The 12,673-nt window shown below is 48.9% G+C and overlaps 1 protein-coding gene across 1 annotated transcript in view; it reads left to right on the top strand.

The window, feature by feature from the left end:
- The window catches only part of EFCAB8 (EF-hand calcium binding domain 8), a 1,673,324-nt gene that overhangs the window by 202,920 nt on the left and 1,457,731 nt on the right, over positions 1-12,673 (top strand). The gene's annotated exons all lie outside the window — the stretch shown is intronic.

Raw genomic sequence — 12,673 nt, 5'->3', positions numbered from 1 at the left:
CGATCGGCGTCGAGGAGCATCACACCTCCGCCGTCGTCAACCAGGTGACGATCGGCGTCGAGAAGTGTGACACCTCTGCCGTCGTCAACCCGGCGACGATCGGCGTCGAGGAGCAGACCTTTGCCGTCGTCGACATGACGTTCAGCGTCGAGAACAGGCTCACCTCCGTTGTCGCAGATACAGCGATCGACGCCAAGAGCCCAGAGTCATCCGCCGTCAACCAGGCGTCGATCGGCGTCGAGGATGAGATTCGTCGGCGTTCGGTGTCGAGGCTGCCAAATACCCCTCCGCCGTCCTCGAGATTGGCTGCTTCGCCGTCGTCCCAGCGACGTTCGGCGTCGAGAGAGAGAGACCTGTTCCGTCATCGGCTGCACATCGCCGTTCGACGTCGAGACATACCCGATCTTCACCAGCCTCTCGCCGGCATTGCTCGCCGTCAAGGCATTCGACGTCGTAAGAGCACTCGACGTCGAAGCGACAAGGATCTAGGAAGCATGCTGGATCGACGTCGAGAGACTCCCGACCGACGTCAAGACCTGCTTCAGAGAGATCCAGAGAAGGATCGGTGATTCTGGTGACGGAGTCAGCGTCCCGCCACTCCTCCTCGCATTCAGCCAGGCGAGCTTCCTCAAGGTCAGCCTCCCCAGAGGCCAGTAACCCTGCACGCAAGTCACCTTTGTGACGGACGGAGCATTCTCCTACTGAGGTGCGGTTGTCCCCGAGCTGGAATCTGCCATTACATCACTGGCGAGATTCAGGGGCTACGAGGCGGATACAGGAGTACGCCAGTCCTATGCACAGGTCTCCTTTTGAAAGACTGGTTGAAGAAGCAGACAGACGCAGCCCTCCCAGGCACGGGGTCCAAGCTGCGAGATAACCTGTGAGGAGGCCTACTAGATCTCGTTCCCCCAGAAGGTCAAGGGATAGGAGATGCAGTGCTCAACACAGGAGTAGAAGAACACCCTCTACTTCTTCTTCCTCCTCTACCTACTCTTCAAAGAGGGATTATTCCCCCACACTTTCGGATAGCCCTACTATCTCTAGGGTCTCATCGATTGATGACATTAACACGTACCATGATGTCCTGCAGAGGGGAGCTCAAAAGCTGAACATTGCAATTTCTGTTCCCCAGGTCACCACAACGGTTATTTTTGAGACACTTCACCAGAAGTCTGGGTCTCGTCCCTTGCTTCCATTGGTTCCAGGGATTGTGGAACCTGTCATGGACATATTCTTGTCTCCAGCGACCATTAAGGTGGTGCCGGCTTGCATCTAAACGAAATACAAGCCAGCTACCTCTGACCCGGTCTTTGTTAAGACTGATCCCCCTGCAGACTCGGTGACCGTAGCAGCAGCACGTAAGACACATGCAGTCACTGCTACCTCTTCAGTTCCTCCAGACAAGGACAGCAGATCCCAAGACTCGTGGGGTTGTGGTAAATTAATTAATTACCCTGTCATAATTTCTATACATTAATAAGGATCATGCATATAATGAGAGGCAGAGTCTGTGGTGTCCGATTCAGAAGGGCTTTAATTCAGTAACTCGAGTTAAGGGAGAATCAGGTTCCATCACCACTAGGGATCAGGAAGGATCGTCATCTGAATCTTTATTCACAGAACACATTATATATAGTTAAAACATACATCGACTTGGATAGAGAAGGCGGAGCGCTCCAGGCGGAGCAAGTGAAAGAGAGAGATAAGAGCACATGGGCGTGAAAAAGGGCGTGTAAGGAGGCGTACACGTGGGTGTTCACTTGATGGAGTCATAGGTGTGTCATAGGTGGGTGGATACATGGAGGGGGTCTGCATGGTCAGCAGGAACCTTTACCCTACTTGTGCGCGTAAAATTGATCATGACGTGGAATTGACGTGTAACTGGGGAAAGCTGGGGGGAGCTGACTTTAGTGCTAGTAGAGGAGTCTTGGATGTCAGAACGACCTGCACCCCTGGCATTATCTGATATCTTGTGTTTGGAGGATGTATTGTCTGAAGCAAAAGTCGCTCGAGCAAAGGCTGCTCATCACTAAATGCTAGTGTGTGCATATATTTCTTCGTGCATTGCGTGGGCCATGGGCCTTCTATGGATGCAGGTTCAGTAAATCACTTGAATGGAGACAGAAAGGCTAGGCCCTATCTTCTGCAGGCGGAATATGTTTACCCTTTTCATTAGACAGGAATGTGTTTCTGTGGAGCAGAGCAGATAACTGTAGGCAAAATACTGTCTTGGCAGGCCTGGCTGGGCACCTCTCGGCTGAGCAGGAAGTATGTGAGAGGTCAGGGATACATAACTAAACTGCAGCTTTCAGAGTGTCAGGAGGCTTGGAGCCTGAATTCGGGTCCTGGCTCGGCTGAGCCACAAAAACGAGTTCATCTCGACTTTTAAACGCGCACCATGTAAATGCATTGGCAACATAGGCCTCAGAGCAGAATTAACGTTTCATTCATGAAGGGCCTGGTAACTGACATGCTAACATTAGACGGAAATGCAGAGGCATTATTATTACAGGCATGAGTAGGGGATTGCATGATGACATGGACATACATGGGGTATATGTACAAACATAGGGTGCATGTAGGGGACACACTGGCCACGTAAAATTTCTATTTCCTCAGGGTCGCAAGGTCTGCAACTCTGCCGCTTCTACACTGAAGGTCTCCAGTGCGGCCGCGCTTTTATGGGATTCCATGGAGCGCTTCAATTCCAAACTGCCAAAAGAAGATCAGAAAGACTTTGAAGAGACACTGACAGAAGGCTGGCTGGTGGCTAACCAGATGATTAGCACGGCGGCGGACGGGGCAGTGCTTTTGGCGCAGTCGTATGCACATGGAATATGCACCAGAAGGTTGTCTTGGTTGCGCTTGACAGACCTCAAACCAGATGCACAACGCATCTTGAAACTTCCATTCTCTGGTTCCTCTCTCTTCGGCTCCCACACTGACGATGAGATGACTAGAATGAAAACCGAGCTGGACACTCTCAAAGCGGTCAGCTTGGAGAAGAAAAAGGAGTTCAAGCACCGATACAAGACCAACCAGCGCAATGGGGCTCAACAGAGGATTCAACCCCCTCAGTGGTCCCAGAACAAGAATTAGGGCAAGTCCCAGTTTCGAGGAGGAAAATCTAACAGAGGAAGAGGTGGTCACCAGCAGCAGTCCTCTACCACGACGAGAGGAGGAAAGTTATGAACAGTGGCCTCCTCCGCCTCCGTTGCCCACTCCAGTGGGAGGAAATGCTTCTCAACATCTAGCAGAGTGGGCCAGCATCACAGGAGATCGTTGGGTGCTGAATATACTACGCAATGGATATGCGCTACGTTTCCGTGCAATTCCAAAGGACATTCCACCAAAGAAGTCTCGTCCTCATCAGTTAAAGCTGCTTCGAAAAGACGTGAGAGCTCTTCTCCAAAAGCAGGCTATAGAGGAGGGTCCACCCTATCAAAGAGGAAGAGGAGTTTACTCCAGATATTTTCTTGTCCCCAAAAAAGATCAGGAGGGCAAGTTTCGACCAATCCTGGACCTTCGACTTCTGAACAAAGTCATAATCAAGGAGAAGTTTTGCATGTTGGCCCTTCACCAAATATGTCCACATCTGCAAGTAGGAGATTGGATGTGTTCAATGGACCTCCAAGATGCGTACTTCCACATTTCCATCGCAAAACGTCATCGGAAGTACCTGCGGTTTGTGTTCGGCCACAAACATTATCAGTACAAGGTCCTGCCCTTTGAACTGAAGTCGGCTCCGCGAGTCTCCACCAAATTCATGGCAGTGGTGGCAGCTTTTCTTCACAGAAAAGGTCTCTTCGTCTATCCATACTTGGATGACTGGCTGCTGAAAGGTCCATCCCCACTGCAAGTGAGGCACGACTTCCAGTTTCGTCTGCAACAGCTACACAACCTCGGGCTGCATGTCAACATGGAAAAGTCAGTGCAACAGCCCACCCAGTCCATCCACTACCTCAGCTCCGTTCTGGACACAAGCGTGGGAAGAACGTATCCTTCGGAGGCGAGACTGTCTTCCATGAGACAGAGGTGCAGGCTTCTGCTCCAGGTGCAGAATCCGGCAGTCCGGCAGGTGGCATCCCTGCTAGGATCGATGGCATCCTGCATCTTTCTTATTCCCAACGCCAGGCTGAGGATGCGTCCTTTGCAGCAGACTCTGGAGGACCAGTGGGATCAGTCGACAGGTTGCTGGGAGGATCAGATCTCTCTCTCCCAGGCGGCGAGATACTCCCTCTCATGGTGGACTGATGGTGAGAGTTCCTTTTCACCAGCCATTACAAGTGCAATCGGTGGTGACAGACGCATCTCTGCAAGGCTGGGGGGCACACATGGGATGCCTTCAGATTCAGGGACGATGGTCGGCAAAAGAACAGACCTACCACATCAACATGCTGGATCTACGAGCAGTCCATCTGGCTCTGAAAGCTTTCCTGCCTGCAATCAAGTCCGATTCAGTCCTGGTCCAGACCGACAACACGACGACCATGTTCTATCTGAACAATCAGGGTGGAACTCGGTCGTGTCCTCTCTCCCTGGAGTCACAAGCGATCTGGCACTGGCTGCTCGCCCGGAACCTCTCGGTGGTGGCGGTGCATCTCCGTGGAGAGCTATATGTCAAGGCAGACGCACTCAGCAGGCACTTCGAAGATCAGCCAGACTGGGTGCTACACAATGAGGTGGTGGCGGACCTTTTCCATCGTTGGGGTCCGTCCGGAAATCGATCTATTAAGGGATGACGAAAACAAAAAATGGCATGCCTTCGCGTCCAGATTCCACCGTCCAGGGACAAGGGGGAATGCTCTTTTGATGGACTGGTCAGGGACATTTGCCTACCCCTTTCCTCCTCTTCCCCTGATCCCGAAAGTGGTGTCCAAGCTACTCAGATCCAGCATGACCATGATTCTGATAGCTCCAGACTGGCCACGGCAGTGGTGGTACCCGGACCTTCTACATCTGTTGGTACTTCCACACAGGAGACTACCTTGCAGGCCGGACCTGCTGACCAAGATGGGAGGGAGGATTCTTCATCCCAACCTTCCCTCACTGAACTTGACAGCATGGTTCCTGAGGTCCTGCAATACAGACATTTAAAACTGCCTCCTGATTGTATGCATATTTTAAAAGAAGCAAAAAGACCCGCCACAAGAACGTCATATGCGTTTAAGTGGAAGAGGTTTTTTCTTTGGTGTAGGGAACATCACTTTGATCCTACGAAGGCGCAGGAGGCTGTCATTCTCCCTTACCTTCTGTATCTAACAAGATCTGGTCTTAAGTATGCTTCTATCACGGGTGCATTTATCTGCCATAACGGCGTACAGGAAGTCACCTAACAAGTCCTCCATTTTCCAGATGCAGGTGGTCAAGTACTTCTTACATGGGTTAAAGAAAGTGTATCCCCCTGTTCAAAACTCTTCTCCTCCGTGGGATTTGAACCTGGTGTTATCAAAGTTGATGGGCCCTCCTTTTGAGCCAATCCACAGAGCTTCCTTGCAGCATTTGTCTTGGAAGGCCGCTTTTCTGGTAGCAATTACATCAGCGCGCAGAGTAAGCGAGATCCAAGCACTGTGTACCAATGAGCCTTACACTGTTTTTCACCATAACAGAGTAGTCTTAAGGGCACATCCTTCTTTTCACCCTAAGGTGGTGTCTGATTTTCACATCAATCAGTCCATTTCCCTGCCATCTTTCTTCCCTGATCCAGCGACCCCAGCTGAACTGTCGCTTCATTCCTTAGACCTCAAGAAGGTACTTAAGTTCTACTTACAAAGTATCAAGGAAATAAGTAAGACAGATCAATTGTTTGTTAATTATGGCGCCATGAGAACAGGCTTCCCAGCCGCTAAGAGATCCATTTCGAGATGGATTGTTTCATGCATTACCTTAGCTTACCAGCTGGCGAAAAGACCCTTACCTTTACCTCCCAAGGCGCATTCCTCAGAGCGAAAGCGGCCACTGTGGCTTTCTTGCATGACGTCCCTATGTCTGAGCATTAAAACAGTTTTAAAACAAACTTTATTGTTGTTTCTAATGTTTCTAATGCATACTATTCATGTATGGTGGAAATTCTTTACAGCATGATTCAGCTCTGGTGCAATTGCTTATTCTTACATATATATATATATATATATATTCGCTACAGGGACGGACTTGCAAGTGGACGGCAGGTTGGCAATATCTCTCACCCGACAGGGATTTTGACATTGTGCACGTAGGTGGCGGAGCCCACTTGGGAAGAGAACTTTGGGTCCTGTGGTGTATTTGGACTGCAACTACCAGCATACCACTGTCGCCCACTTGGGCGGGGCTCACATTTCAATAAATTCAGTTCTTCAAAGCCCGCCTCCTAAAATGCAACCAGCCAGTGAACAAGAGCGAATGCTTGAAACGCGTATGGCGTAATGGGAGACAGCTACCTGCTGAGAAGCATTGCTACCTGTGGCGTGTGTGCGGATACCCCTCAGCGTGTGGTGTTTTCTATGGGGTCAACCTGTGTTTTTGATATATATATATATATATATATATATATATATATATATATATATACACGGATATATATATGTGGGGCACATATAATATAGTGTTTCCGGGGTCCCGCGCATGGGCGGGAATATTCTAATGCTTATGACTTTGATGATGATACCCCTGGAAGAGAACTAGGATTACAGGTAAGTAACTAATCCTTCTTTAATAGCCGGCCCTCTAGCACCATCAGAGGACAACTAGTGCTTACTTCGAGATAACAGCGTGCCAGAAAGTCAATGGCCGCAGTCCATATGTTCCAATTGCCTAGAACCCCATGAGCTGCTGCGCAGGCCATAATGCCTAAACTAGAACAATCTATTTCATGAGCAACTAAGGGACTCATTATTAGATTAAAATCCAGGTCAGGAGACACCGTAATGCAGAGACACAAATCCAGGGCCCATTCAAACCCAGAATCCAGGCAATGGAAAACAGGCTGCACGCAAGTGAAGTAGCAAAACCGGAAGGATAAACCATACGCCACACACAGAGTCGCCAGAGGCAACGATCCATAGTATTCTAACATCCGGTTACGAAGCTGGAGCAGCTGGGGCAGAGCGTTGTGGGGCACAGAATGTGCATCCATTTCGGAGTAAACAAATTAACAGCAGCACACCCGCTACAAAAGTGAGAATTAACGGGAAACCGCAGAAGACACTCAAAAAAATCGAATGAAAAAATGCAGGGATCACTGCAAATATAGTTTGGAATGAGGTCACAAGGCCAGAACTTACTATTTTAAAAAAGTGTGCCAGGCCCGTGGTTGACGAGGAATTAAAGATTGTGTGAATCAAAGCACCAAAATGCAGTGGCAGGTAAGTATTTAACCACATCGCTGCTGTGCATTTTCCCCTCCTGTGCTGGAAAATGCTTTAGTACATGATTCATGACGAGCTCAGCTCGTCATCAGCACAGCTCCACTGTGCCTCATGACGAGCTGAGCTCGTCATGAGCATGGAAAGGGTTAATAAGGCATGTACCTCAGTACGAGTGTTTGCAATGTGAAAGACGAATGTCTCAAGCGCAGATGTATGGGCGACTTCTTTCTGGGATAAAAGAGCTCTCATTCGACTCATCTTGTTGAGCTCTGCTTTCAAGGTCGGAATAGAAGGCCAGATGGAAACATCGAACCTCCCATGTGGAGGAGGAAACAGGACATTCTTACAGCAAACTACACGTTGGGAAACTATAACGATATACGGAATACCAGCAAGCATACCACAGCAATCTTTATTATTTAATAACAAATAACTACAGTTTGCTATCGTGAAAGTTGGTGTAATAGCCGGGGCGGGAGTGCCTTTCAAAACGCATGCAAAATTTGGCGCTGTAATAGTACAAGAACCGTTGAGGTTCCGTGACAATTGTAAGTGGTGTTTTCGACTCGCACGAATATGGTCGAGTCTGGTATCTATGAACCGCAAATGACGAGTTTAGTAAGTGTGCGCAGTTTCGCTGTGCTAACTTAAACCGTTCGTTTGTTATGTGGGTTTTTCATCTGTACCCACGGGTTCCATCTTAGATACGGCATCCATTTTGTCTCTTGCCCTCAAGTAGCCAGCGAACGGACGCTGTCCGCTTCGCGACCCTGGGACTCCCAAGATATTTGCGGAAGACACATGTTCTTTGTAAGTGTCTTTATGACGAGGGGGATGCTACTGTAAGGCAGATGGCGCCGCTCGAGGCCCATCTTGCCGCACGGGCTTATTGTCTCAGCCGTGCATCTCATTAGGCACGTCTCTTTGATGCCTGTATCTCGTGCTTCCCGATACCTCCCCTTTTACACCCTTTCCGATCTCCCCACTGTCTCCGTCTTCCTCTGCACCTGTCTCCGTTCCTATTTCGATCTATTTTACTGCTGATTGGAATTTGCTAATGGTGGGAAGATGGGTTTTTACAGTTGGGAAACGCCAAATGTTTCCGCACTTATGTTCCGGACCTTGTGTGTTTCAAAGTGACCAAAGCGACCCCTCTGGGGGATAATTGTGGGAACCGGGTTGTAAACTTTTGTGTATCATGTTATCCTATGGGTAAAAACTGTATAAAAGGAGCGATCCACAGAACCAATTTGAAGCAGTCTCCCCGAACTACACTCGATGTACTTCCTGTGATTTCTGTGTTCCCTGCAGCAAATAAAACTTGAATCTTTGACGTCAAAGGAAGTGTCCCGTGTCTCTGTGACTTGTACGCCGGAGCAGGTTACCCACGAAGGTTTCAGGTGTTGTGCCCTGGCACCGCTGGGTCCAAAAGAACCCAGTCCTTCAGTTGGCGCCCAACGTAGGGCTGCATCAGTGGTACCGGTCCAAGCCCGACGATCGTGAGGAACTTCGTGTGAAATCTCCGAGGGAAGGTGCACCCCGCTTCATCGATCCTGTTGTCGAAGTAAGTGGCCCGAAGACTTTTCCCGCGAAGATTCCCGCCTCCTGACGGCTGCGACGGACTGCTGCCCTGACTGTAGACCTGTTTTGGCGCCTGGCGTAGACCTTGGTATAGCGAGACGATTGACGGGCCTTCCTGGTGACGCCATCGATCTTTGAGTTAAGTATTTGTGGGTCGCTCCCAGAGTTCTTGGTTGTTGAACACTTTAGCGAGTGTTTTTGTTGTTAACGCTGTGTGAGTGTTTTTGTCGGTGACACTTTGCTAGCGTGCTTTGTTGTATTGTTTGACGACTGCAGCCGCCAAAAACCGAGGGTTTTGTTCTTTGCTGGGACTTGGTAAATCCCGTAACCCTTGAAGTTTGTGAAACTCGGCTAGTGTGCAAGATGCCTGGTCGCAGTACTTTGTTCAGTTGTTTCAGATCTTGTGGTGCGGATTCCCGACTGGAGGACTCGTGTCCGATACCTCCGGTTGGAACTCCTACTTATGACTTGTATAGCAAACACGGGCTAGGCCCGATTACCTTTAACGATTATTGGGTTAAATATACAAAGAAAGACGGCGACCTTCGTTGGCCACCTCACGGTAGCTTCGAGGCGTCGATCTTAGATAATTTAGAAATGAAGTTGTTCGAACGTAAATCAAGGCCGGCCATGTTTGATGCCTTTCGGTTGTGGCGCAAAGAAGCCCGACAGAAAGAGATCAGACAGACTAAACGTAGTCAGCGAGATAATGTTGCTACCATAGTGAAGAAAGCTGAGCAGTTCCAGCGTGATAAGGAGGATAAGGATAAGGAAGTGTTTGAAAGACTACAGCGTATGACCGTAGATAAATGTTATCCTGCTTTGCCTACGGAGTCGGATAAGAAAGAAGAGGCAGTTGAGGATCCTTTAATGTCCTATCTTATGAAGTCGCCACCTCCGTACGTACAGGGTACCGCAGCTCCTGTGGTCCCTGCCGTACCTGTTCTTCCACCTATTGTTCCTCCGCCTGTTCCTCAACCTGCACCCGCTCTTCCGTCTGTTCCTGCACCTTTGTCTGTTTCTATTCCTACTGCTCCTCCGCTTCCACATACTCCTGCTCCCGCTACTGCTCCTGTTTTGTTAACCCCTGTTGCTGCTACTGTTTCTACTCCTTCTCTTGTTAGCCCTGTGTCGTATCTCTCCCCCTCTACTTGTAGTCGTAATTCTCCTCTTGCAGCTAGTTTCTTTCAGTCGCTCGGACCTGTTCATGGGTCTGCTGGTTCCGATGGTCCTCAGAGACGTAGTCAGCTTCCTGGAAACAGGGAACGTGTTGCGCTATATAATATGGCGATGGGTTGGATGGTAAACCCTCAGAGAAATCCACCCCGTGTTGTCCTCGAAACATTTAGTCAATTCAACATACCAACTCAGAGATATGTGTTTGACGAAATGTGCAAGTTCCTTCATGATCAGATAGCGGCCGACGCGCCTGACGAGGTGCTGACCGCCCTGTCTGAACTTCGGCTTCAGTTCGCAACTGGACTGATAGTAGATACTAATGTCCGACGTGCTATTGAGCGATTGCTATCTTTCCGTCCCGCTCCAATACCTCATGCATTGTTTGTTGAGGATATTGAACACCAACCAGACGAGTCTGGCCAATATCCTATGCGTGAAGTTCCGCCAGTTTGGATGCCAGGTAATCCTGGGGCAAACCCCCCGGTTCCGCCATTCTTCCAGAGAGTATGGATACACCTCCCATGGAAAAGATCGGAAGTATTACAGGTGAAGCAATCTTTGCCTGACCCTCGCAAAAATCCTGCAGGGTATTACAAGGAATTATCACAGCTCGTAGATGCTACGGTAATGAATCTTGCTGATATCGACATGTTGTTTGGCAATGTCGTACCGCAACCGGTATGGGCTAAGATTCGTCAGGAAAATCACGCAAACGAACTAGGTGGTGATTGGGCGGCCATTGTAGCGGCAGATGGGTTGCAAGTTGGTGGCGCTAAGCCTGAGCAGCTGATTACTGCTCTTCCTCAACGAATCATAACGTTAATGAAAACGCTTATGCCAGCCATGAGAGTCAATTGGGACAAATTGTCAGCCTGTAAACAAAAGAAAGACGAGAGTGTTTCGGACTTCTTTACGAGGTTCGAAGAAGCATTCATTGACCATAGTGGACAGGATATGGGTACTGAGGGTGGACAGAGGTTGTTTGTGGATAAATTTGTGTCGAATTTGTTGCCCGATTTGAGCACTAAATTAAAGAATTCGGAAAGTGCATGGGCCGTTTCTACCTCAGCTCAGATATTGGCTACGGCACAATATTATGAGAATAGAGAGAAAGAGGAGAATGACCGTGCTGACAAAAAGACGAAGGAACTGAAAACTAAAGTGTTGTTGCAACAAGCGTATCCGCCGCGTTCTAATCAGAATGCGTCCCAACAGAATAGATCGCAGTCGCAATCGAATCGATCGCAGCCGCGTAATGATTCCTCCTCTCAAAGATCTTCGTTAGGGTACAATCAATGTGCTTATTGTAGACAGGAGGGACACATTAAATTCAATTGCCCTGCTTTGAATGAACGTAATAGTGGTAATTCATCTAAAGGAGGCCGTGGTGGTTCACAGCACGCATCACGTGGTAGAGGTCGTGGTGCTCAGAACGATCGCTTTGACAATTCGTCAAATTCTAATAACTGTTTTGATCAACGTGGATCATCGCAAGGACGATCTGCGCAGTACAATGTAGACGATTATTACGTCGATCAGGGAACTGACGATAGTAATTACTAGGACAGCCAAAGACAAGGAGAGGGAGTGGTATCAGTTCCGGTTGATCAGAGAGGGCCTTACGTCGCAGTTGCTACATCGGGCGTCGTTGAGCCTTTTCTGTTGGACACTGGTGCAGCGAAAAGTTCTATCATGCATTCGAAACTCCCTGGCGCACCTTTGTCTGGCTTAACAAATGTTTCCGTTGGATTCTCTGGCGCCCCCGTTAGCAATCCAGTTTCACGCCCTTTGCCCCTTCAAATTGGGCCACGTGAGCTAGAAGCTCCGTTGATTTTGACTACTGGTTGTGGTGAAAATCTTTTGGGTCTGGATTTGCTTAAACGTTTGTACGCAACTTTGTATTGTTCTCCTGCGGGTGTAAAGCTTACGTTAGGAGAGAGGGTTGTCTCTCCTATGTATTTGTCTCTCGATAAGCTTCCACCGGAATTGAGTTCTCTTCCTGCGTCTTTGTGGGCGACGGGTCCAAATGATGTGGGCCTACTTGATATCTCCCCCTATGTTGTTCAGTTGAAATCGAATGTGCGATTGCCGCGTATTCCCCAATATCGTATCTCCCTTGATGGTGAACGAGCTTTGTTAGCGATCATTTATGATCTGATCGAGAAAGATGTTATTGAAGAGACTCGGGGAAACGTGTGCAATAGCCCTGTACTGCCCATTCTTAAACGTTCAGATCCTACAAAACCGCCTGTTTATCGCTTTGTTATCGATTTACGGGAGGTAAATAAAATTGTGGTTCCTCAATTTCCTGTTGTGCCTGACATCACGGCGCTACTGACTCTGATTCCAGCTACTGCTTCATGGTTTTCGGTGATTGACTTGAAAAATGCGTTTTTCAGCATCCCGATTGCCGAAGAGAGCAGGGACCTTTTCGGTTTCTCTCTCGGCGGACGTAGCTTCCGGTTCAAACGCGCTCCTCAGGGCTACTGTGAAAGTCCATCGATTTACAGTCAAGCCTTGAAGGGTCAACTGGATGCGTTTCGGTTGCCGGTTGGTGCGGCTTTGAT

The sequence above is a fragment of the Lissotriton vulgaris genome, chromosome 7 (assembly GCF_964263255.1).
Source record: "Lissotriton vulgaris chromosome 7, aLisVul1.2, whole genome shotgun sequence".
Taxonomy (NCBI): domain Eukaryota; kingdom Metazoa; phylum Chordata; class Amphibia; order Caudata; family Salamandridae; genus Lissotriton; species Lissotriton vulgaris.
This window is presented reverse-complemented; position numbering and strand designations above follow the sequence as displayed.